The 9,024-nt window shown below is 36.5% G+C and overlaps 1 pseudogene; it reads right to left on the reverse strand.

Annotated features, from left to right (window-relative positions):
• Positions 1 to 4,506: 4,506 nt before the first annotated feature.
• LOC147509905 (glucan endo-1,3-beta-glucosidase 3-like) lies at positions 4,507 to 8,182 on the reverse strand (annotated as a pseudogene).
• Positions 8,183 to 9,024: the final 842 nt, after the last annotated feature.

Genomic DNA, 9,024 nt, shown 5'->3' on the forward strand with positions numbered 1-9,024 from the left:
ACCACACACTCAAGAACTGACTTACCACATCATCTGAGTACCGTATCCGGAACCCTAAATACGTTCCATAACCACCCAAAGCAAAAAACACAACGGCCTGAAAAAGAAAAGTGGAAGAACTCATTACCAATTAGGTGGTATAAATTTAACTTTCGTATATCAAAGAGGACCAAGGGCTATTGTTCATCTATTTTCAGTATAAATGATCCGATTCTTATAACTAAGAGGTCCTTGCTAATTGATTAAATATAGAGATTCATTTATTGATCCATACATCAAAGAAGAGTGTAAGGAAATTGATAGAGATGCCAAAATTGCTTAATTTTCGCAATTTTGCAAGTAGTAGATGCAAACGATCCATACGTCATCTAGGTTCAGTCCTGTATAATAGCTCATCGGGCCGTTAGCCCATAAAGCCAGAGTAAATAGATTTTTCTCTAGACATTTTGCAGGATATGCAAGTGAGTCCACAGGGCGTGAGTAGATTAAGAATGATTAAGAAGATATCTGACTGGTAGGCAGGCATTATATCCTTCTTCCACCTAAGAAATTCACAGGGTATCACATGGAATTGTATGTTTTACAGGGTATCTGGCAAAAGGATACCTAGCATAAAACTTGGCAGAAAGGCAAGGTTTTAAATTGAGAATGGAGAATAAGTTTGGTAAGCGCGAATGGCAACAAACCAAAGATTCGTAGGTTCATTTTGCATATGATCTACCAATTACCTTCTTTTCTTATGGTATTTTGGTTTTGATGAGGATGGATTGACTCTAACATTCCCCATTATACATTAATAACAATGTATTAAAACAGATATAAGAAAAAGTAAGGTAGATATTAAGGATTTGGGATAATAAATATGAAATCCAAACTTCGGTATACCTTGAATTGCAGAGTCTTGGGTGCTAAGCGCTATACGTGGTGTTTGGGTGTTCGGTGCTATTCAGCGTGGGTATCAAGTTGCTATTGTATATATTTGCATTCTCAATAGTGGCATCTGGCTCGAGGAGGGTCTCCTTTTGATGGCCATCCGAGTACTACAATGGGAATATTGGTGAAGTTCAAGTAGGCCATCGCATAAAGTAAAAGGCTGCATCAACCACGGCATAAAAGACATTCTTGTAGTGGAGAAGAGTATTAGAGTCCTTTGCCTCTTTGTTTGGAGGCAATGGATGGAAGAGTGCATAGTCAGTGGAATAACATCATTTGACTGCATATAATCATAGTAAGGGTACACATTAAGCAAAGGAGGGAGCCGATTGGTCCGCAAGAATTTGAGCAAAGGTACCATGACTGGATCAAGGCACGGGAGGGTGGAAACGAAAGTCAGGGATGATGGAAGGCAGTGAGGTGTGGAAACTTTAATTTGGTCATCAAGATTTGATGCAAAAAGGCCGATTTGGATGAATTTGAGTGCAGAAACAAGAACAGTGCAGCATTAGGAAGGATTGTCGGAACCTCGAGCCCTACTGCAATACGGTGATGTTGGTAGTGGTACATGGCAGCAACATTACGCCTACAGGTTAGCGCGGTAGCATTGGACTGCCCTACACCAAGGAGCTCATTGTTGGGGACACCGATGGTGACATGGATGCCCCGAGTTGGCAAGTGCAAGGAGCATTGGCGCGTCGGCATCATAGAAGCGGACATGTCGGATCTGCTGGGCCTTCCATTGGCGCAACTTCACAGGTAGGGTTTGGCATGTCAGATAGGGTCTGTGCCAATGTTCACACCGATGAAGGCATCTGCTCCATCGAAAAAAACACCCAAAGTGCAGAAAAGATTAGAGTATGATCATGATGGTTGCTAGAAAGACAATATAAATTCTCTCCTGCACTAAACAATTCTAATGGAATTGTCATAGTCATATTAACGCCACTCTATATGAAAAAAATTGACGTATGCAAATTATTCAATAATACTTTCGATGTTTATATCTCTAATTTTATAATTTTAAAAACTTAATTTTTATTATTATCTAATTTGACTCCATAGTCGTCTTTAAAGCATCCGTCACATCGGCAACACAAGTATACTTCAATTTGGATATCCCTCAGTCCTAATGAAATGAGAAAGAGGTAAAAATAATCTAATATGTTTATTATTTAATAATTAATATATATTGACACATAAATCTAATCTAATTCGTGTTTGAGACCGAAAACATTCAAATAGAGTTTGAGGAACATAAAGAAGGTGAACCTACTTCACTACGAAGTACTTAGTAAGGACAGAGTCACCATCAATCGACCTAATTAAATTAGGCAAGGAAAGATGCAACCAAAGTTAGTTTGTAATGTTAGAATTACGCAAAGACGATGCAAAAAAATTATTTATTTCATTATGTAAATATTGATTTGTAGAAAAAGTCATTCACTTACAAAGCAAGATTCGTAAAGCTTTTTGGAAATCGTTGGAACTACAAATCTTGCAAATTGCATCATCAAACATGTGGAAACCGGGGATGAACCATACTGCAAGGAATGTAAAACTACTTACAATGAACCATCTGAAAGGTAAACAAATTAAATTTTCAAAAACACATAAAATTTATATATTACTAATCTTCTCAATTATGTTTTCTTTTTATGCACAAGTACTATCTTAAACTTTGTGTGCAAGATGAAACAAATCAAACAACATTTGTTGTTTTTGGAAATAGAGCAGAATATATAGTGCAACAACCATTTGACAAAATTAAAAAGATGAATTTAAAGGCGAGTAAATATACAATTATTTAATGATAACAAGTATAATTTTTTGGAAAATATATATTAATGCATTTCAATTTCTATAATGCAGGGCAATGATTGGGATGAAATTAAAGGAGAACTAGAGAAAAATACTGGAAAGACATACATCTTCAAAGTTGTGATAAACGAGTACAGTATGCATGAAATGTATCCAACATTTAGTGTAAACAATGTCTTGGAAGAAGAAACGATAAAGAAAAAAAAAATATATTGACCCAAATGCATTTACCCCCAACATCGAAAGTAGTAATAATCTTTTTAAACTAACTTTCTTTACGGCCGTTGTTCAATTTTATTTTCATATATAAGAAAAACTTACATGTCAAAAATACAGGAAAATGGATCAAATAAAAAGAAAAATAAGAACAAAAATCCTACGAGATGAGGTCTCACCAACAAAAAGAACCTGAAAAGCTCGAATCACAATGAACAGGATGGGTAATAGGATTTTAGTGTTTTCAGTAGGTATAATTTTCTTCAATGAACAATGGAGAAAATAATTTGACATTTTTATTTGCTTATAAATTATGTTTTTACATGTCTTTTACAAGTTAATTTGGTTTTTCTTCATTATGTGAATGATATTACGATTTCAAATTTATTTATGTCAATGCTATTACGATTTCAGAGATCTAATAGTTGGAATAACTGAAAAAACAATAAAAGAGGATGAATCAAATCAGATAATGAAATGATAAAGAACAACATAATTCATACTAGAAAGAATATATGGAGAAATCTAACCTTTCTCCCTGTTAAAGCATAAAATAAATTAGAACCTCCATTTCATTCTTGCTCCAACCGTAATATGAGAAAGTGAAGTCTTCTTGAGCTTTACTTGCATAATTTTTGATAGAAGACCAAAATTGGATTGAAATTGAAGTTGTATTTGCCTCTCTATATTGATAGGAGGGGTATAACATGTTGAAAGGCCCTACTTCTTGCAGTAGCCTAGGTAGCCAATCTTATTAGGACAAGCAAAAAAAAAGTCAGTCATCTCTTAAGAAATTCTAAAGATACTAGATTGTGATAGTGAATCAAACAAGAAGGCAATTGAATTGAACTTGATAGATGGCCATCACAGTATGCAGTCATCAGTTTCCTCAGCTGAGTACTTCTTTTGACCCTAAAGAAAACTTCATTTTCATCCTAAATTAACACAGAGTCAGTTTGAATTATCGTGACTTTCACTAGAGATACAACAAGCACCAAAGTTCAAAGAAGATAGCCCTGACACTAGCAAGCAGATACGATGCAAGCATTAAGAAAATATAGAAATTTAATACGTACTCTGTGAGCAACCTCAAGTGCACATACTCTACAGCAGATAAGACTAATTTGTATGGAGGTTTTACCTGATGGAAAAAAAAATCAATTTGCTTGGAAAATCTGCATGCAGTCTTAGCACCCACCATTGACGGAATCTGCTTAAAGCGCACTTGATTACGCTGTTGATGAGAAACTCAAATCAGGTTACCATACCTTTATGCTCATTAGTAGCTTTAACGTCTTATTTGTTCTCCCAAAATGTTAAGCCTGTAAGTAAGTCTTGTTTTCGAATGTGATTAATAGTTGATATGTGAACATGTGCAATAAAGGATGACCTAGGTACATTTACATGTTCACGTGGATGCATGGATGCTTGCACGCTTTCTTCAACACAACTAACGAATAATAATTTTTAGAAACTGAATTACTTAAATAAAATAAAATAAGAAAAACGAGATACCTTATATCAAGCTCCTCTAATTTATGAATCGCTTCTTGAGCACCTTTTAACAGATTGATTTGCCATGCCTTTTGCATTGGCTTTCTCCTCCTGAAACGAAAGCGATTAGATATATAAAATGAAACGAACTAAATGACAAAGTTATATCAAGAGCTGATGGTGACCGATACAAAAAAATATGTAAATCTTGGACTACCACACACTCAAGAACCCGACTTACCACATCATCTCGAAGTATCAGATCCGAACCCTAAAATACGCTCCATAACCACCCAAAGCAAAAAACACAACGGCCTGAAAAAGAAAAGTGGAAGAACTCATTACCAATTAGGTGGTATAAATTTAACTTTCGTATATCAAAGAGGACCAAGGGCTATTGTTCATCTATTTTCAGTATAAATGATCCGATTCTTATAACTAAGAGGTCCTTGCTAATTGATTAAATATAGAGATTCATTTATTGATCCATACATCAAAGAAGAGTGTAAGGAAATTGATAGAGATGCCAAAATTGCTTAATTTTCGCAATTTTGCAAGTAGTAGATGCAAACGATCCATACGTCATCTAGGTTCAGTCCTGTATAATAGCTCATCGGGCCGTTAGCCCATAAAGCCAGAGTAAATAGATTTTTCTCTAGACATTTTGCAGGATATGCAAGCGAGTCCACAGGACGTGAGTAGATTAAGAATGATTAAGAAGATATCTGACTGGTAGGCAGGCATTATATCCTTCTTCCACCTAAGAAATTCACAGGGTATCACATGGAATTGTATGTTTTAGAATTATCCGGCAAAAGGATACCTAGCATAAAACTAATGGAGCCGACTTGGCGAAAAGGCAAGGTTTTAAATTGAGAATGGAGAATAAGTTTGGTAACTGAAAGAACGAAAAACCAAAGATTCGTAGGTTGGGAAGCCCGCATATGATCTACCAATTACCTTCTTTTCTTATGGTATTTTGGTTTTGATGAGGATGGATTGACTCCTAACATTCCCCATTATACATTAATAACAATGTATTAAAACAGATATAAGAAAAGTAAGGTAGATATTAAGGATTTGGGATAATAAATATGAAATCCAAACTCGGTATACCTTTGAATTGCAGTCTTGGGTACTAACCGCTATACCGGGTGTTTGGGTGTTCCAAGTGCTATTCAAAGACGTGGCGTATCAAGTTGCTATTGTATATATTCGCATTCTCAATAGTGGCATCCGCTCGGGGGGTCTCCTTTTGATGGCCAGCCCGTCTCAAGTACTACAATGGGAATATTGGTGAAGTTCAAGTAGGCCATCGCAAAGTAAGTCGCATCAACCACAAAGATAAAAGACATTGTTGTAGTGGAGAAGAGTATTAGAGTCCACTTTGCCTCTTTGTTTGGAGGCAATGGACGGAAGAGTGCATAGTCCAGTGGAATAACATCATTTGACTGCATATAATCATAGTAAGGGTACACATTAAGCAAAGGAGGGGAGCCAGTGGTCTGCAAGAATTTGAGCAAAGGTACCATGACCGGATCAAGGCCCGAAGAGGGTGGAAACGAGTCCAGGATGATGGAAGACGAGTGAGGTGTGGAAACTTTAATTTGGTCATCAAGATTTGATGCAACAAGGGCTGATTTGGATGAATTTGAGTGCGAAAACAAGAACAAAAGCGGCATTAGGAAGGATTGTCGAACCTCCGAGCCTACTTGCAATACCGTGATGATGTTGGTAGCCGGTACATGAGCAAAGAACATTACGCGCTACCCAGCAGCGTAGCATTGGACTGCCCTACACCAAGGAGCTCATTGTTGGGGACACCGATGGTGACATGGATGCCCGAGTTGGCAAGTGCAAGGAGCATTGCTTGGTCGAAGATCATAGAGACGGACATGTCGGATCTGCTGGGCCTTCGCCAGTAAGAAACTACACAGGTAGGGTTTGGCATGTCGATAGGTCTCAGCCCCATGTTCACACCGATGAAGGCATCTGCTCCATCGAAAAAAAACACCCAAAGTGCAGAAAGATTAGAGTATGATCATGATGGTTGCTAGAAAGACAATATAAATTCTCTCCATCACCCGGAACCCAATGGCATGCATCACATAATTTATTGGATCGTTTTCAACCACAAAAAGCTACAATTTGTGGCAATATTCCCTTCTTTGAATCATGGATGCATGGACAAATTAATACAAGTTAGGCCCCGGTTCTAAATAGCAAATATCTATGTCAACATTGATGGACACATCCCGAATTAAGGAGGATTAGAGGAAAAATCCGACAAACAATAGGATCTTGGGAATTAGAGACATATAAAGTTATTAATTCACACAATCTTAAATCTTATCTCTTATCTTGAAAATTAATAATGCAATGGATGTCAAAATTTTGCATATCAAACAATAACAATATCTGATAACATGAAATTTCTACCAAAAATTATTGTGATTATAAAATTGGAAGGAAGGCAAGATAGAAGAAAAATCTTACTGAGGGAATACCTTCTTAGGTAAGGAGGTCATATCATGGATGTCAGAAGATAGTACTTCTTAGCATACCGACCGAAGATAGTACCGACAATACCATACCATAATCAAAAGGTACAACGGCCCGAGCGATCAAAATCTCATCTTCGTACACATCATACCAATCTTTGCACTGCAACAGATAGAGAAGCAAATATAAGAAATTGCAAACAGTTATTATGGAAACCAAATACAAGTTCATAAGCAAAACACTTTAAAATAACGGACCCAAATATAGTTCACTAAACTAGCGATCCAAAAATTCTCCTTTATCTAAATGCTGACTCAATGCAGTATCTGGTATTATGGTCATATTGCAGAGATGAGTAGTAGAGCCACTGCATACATCCATCAGACCATTAGCTTTATAAGTTTGAAGTGTTTGAGTACTTACTCAAATCACTCAACACAGTATGTGGTCTTTATGGTCATGTTGCAGAAACAACAAGTAAGACCTCTGCCTACATCCATGACCTTTAAAAGTTTAAAGTGTTTCAGGTAGGAGGGACATAATTCTGCCTACATCCATGACCTTATGATTTTCTACTAAGGGATACAATTTCCAAGAAAATGATAACACAAAACATTTAGAGAATAATTTATTCAATCAAAGACATGAGAGGTCATTATAAGTGTACGAAAATGCCTACCTCGAAAAAGGTGCCACCGTATCTTGAAAAGTTAAGGTCTGCAGATTCGATGCTCTTGGCTCAGAAGTTCCTCGTATATAGAATACCGTTGGTCAAACATACGATAACTACTGAATTACAAAATGTGTTTTAAAACCACCCAAAGACAATAATAACAAGCATATGCCCATATCATGCACTAAACCTTAAAAATAGTTATATCAATTAAAATCAGAATAATAGGAACTCACCAAATCACCAAAGATTATCCGATATACGGACCATCATGCATTTGCAAATGAGGAAGGGTCCAGAGGAGTCTTATATTCCATTTAATGGTCTTGATCCGCGTGCCACTAAAAATATACAAGAAAAAAACACAAAAATCATTACCTAATTTGAAGAACGAAAACATATAAAGAACAACAAAAAAACATTAATATAGTCACTTCTATCTACTCCGACTCACGCCATAACTCTAACCATGGGACACATCATTCTTGAGAAGCAAATGTAAGACTCACCATTAGATGATTCTGAATCTGAAATGCCAACCATCTTCTCGTGATGGTTTAGCACCATTAGATACAATGCTAATCTCGGCCATTTTCCAAAGAAAGGACCATACATCAGAACTCCAAATATCTCCTTGATGATTAAGGAGCTCTCCCTTGAACAGAAATTCGGCAAAATGATCCACAATCCCCAACAAAAGGAATAATTTCAATATGTGATATACACAGAAGATGCTTTTCAGTTCAATGTCGTCCAAAATAAACTAAATCAAGCAACTCAAATTTGAAGTGTGAGTGTGTTTGTGTATAAGTCAGTTAGTGTGTGCGTGCATGCACCAATGGATGTTCTATAGTCTCTCTACCCCTAGACTCAACTTGAGCTCCAATAAGAAATTCCATTTTTCTCCAAAGCCAACCAAATTTGATGTGTGAGTGTGTTTGTGTATAAGTAAGTTAGTGTGTGCGTGCATGCACCAATGAATCTTCTATAGTCTCTCTACCTCTAGACTCAACTTGAGCTCCAATAAGAAATTCCATTTTTCTCCAAACCCAACCAAATTTCATGTGTGAGTGTGTTTGTGTATAAGTAAGTTAGTGTGTGCGTGCACGCACGTGATAAGAGATGATCAGATGTGGGCTACTTCATGTTCTAATCTTTGCCATGAAAGGGTGTCTGGGTAACTCAGTGTTTGTATGGAAACAAGTTACGATCTATCATACATTATTATTAGTCATAGACTTATATCCATAAAAAAAGATATAGTTATTGGTTTATAGCAGTTCCACAACATCAAGCCATATATACAAGATAGAGAATAGAATCAACTTCCAAATGTATCAAATAGTGATCAATCTATAAAGACTGTGGTAAGCATGAGGTTGGAT

The sequence above is a fragment of the Coptis chinensis genome, chromosome 3 (assembly GCF_015680905.1).
Source record: "Coptis chinensis isolate HL-2020 chromosome 3, ASM1568090v1, whole genome shotgun sequence".
In the NCBI taxonomy this organism is placed as follows: domain Eukaryota; kingdom Viridiplantae; phylum Streptophyta; class Magnoliopsida; order Ranunculales; family Ranunculaceae; genus Coptis; species Coptis chinensis.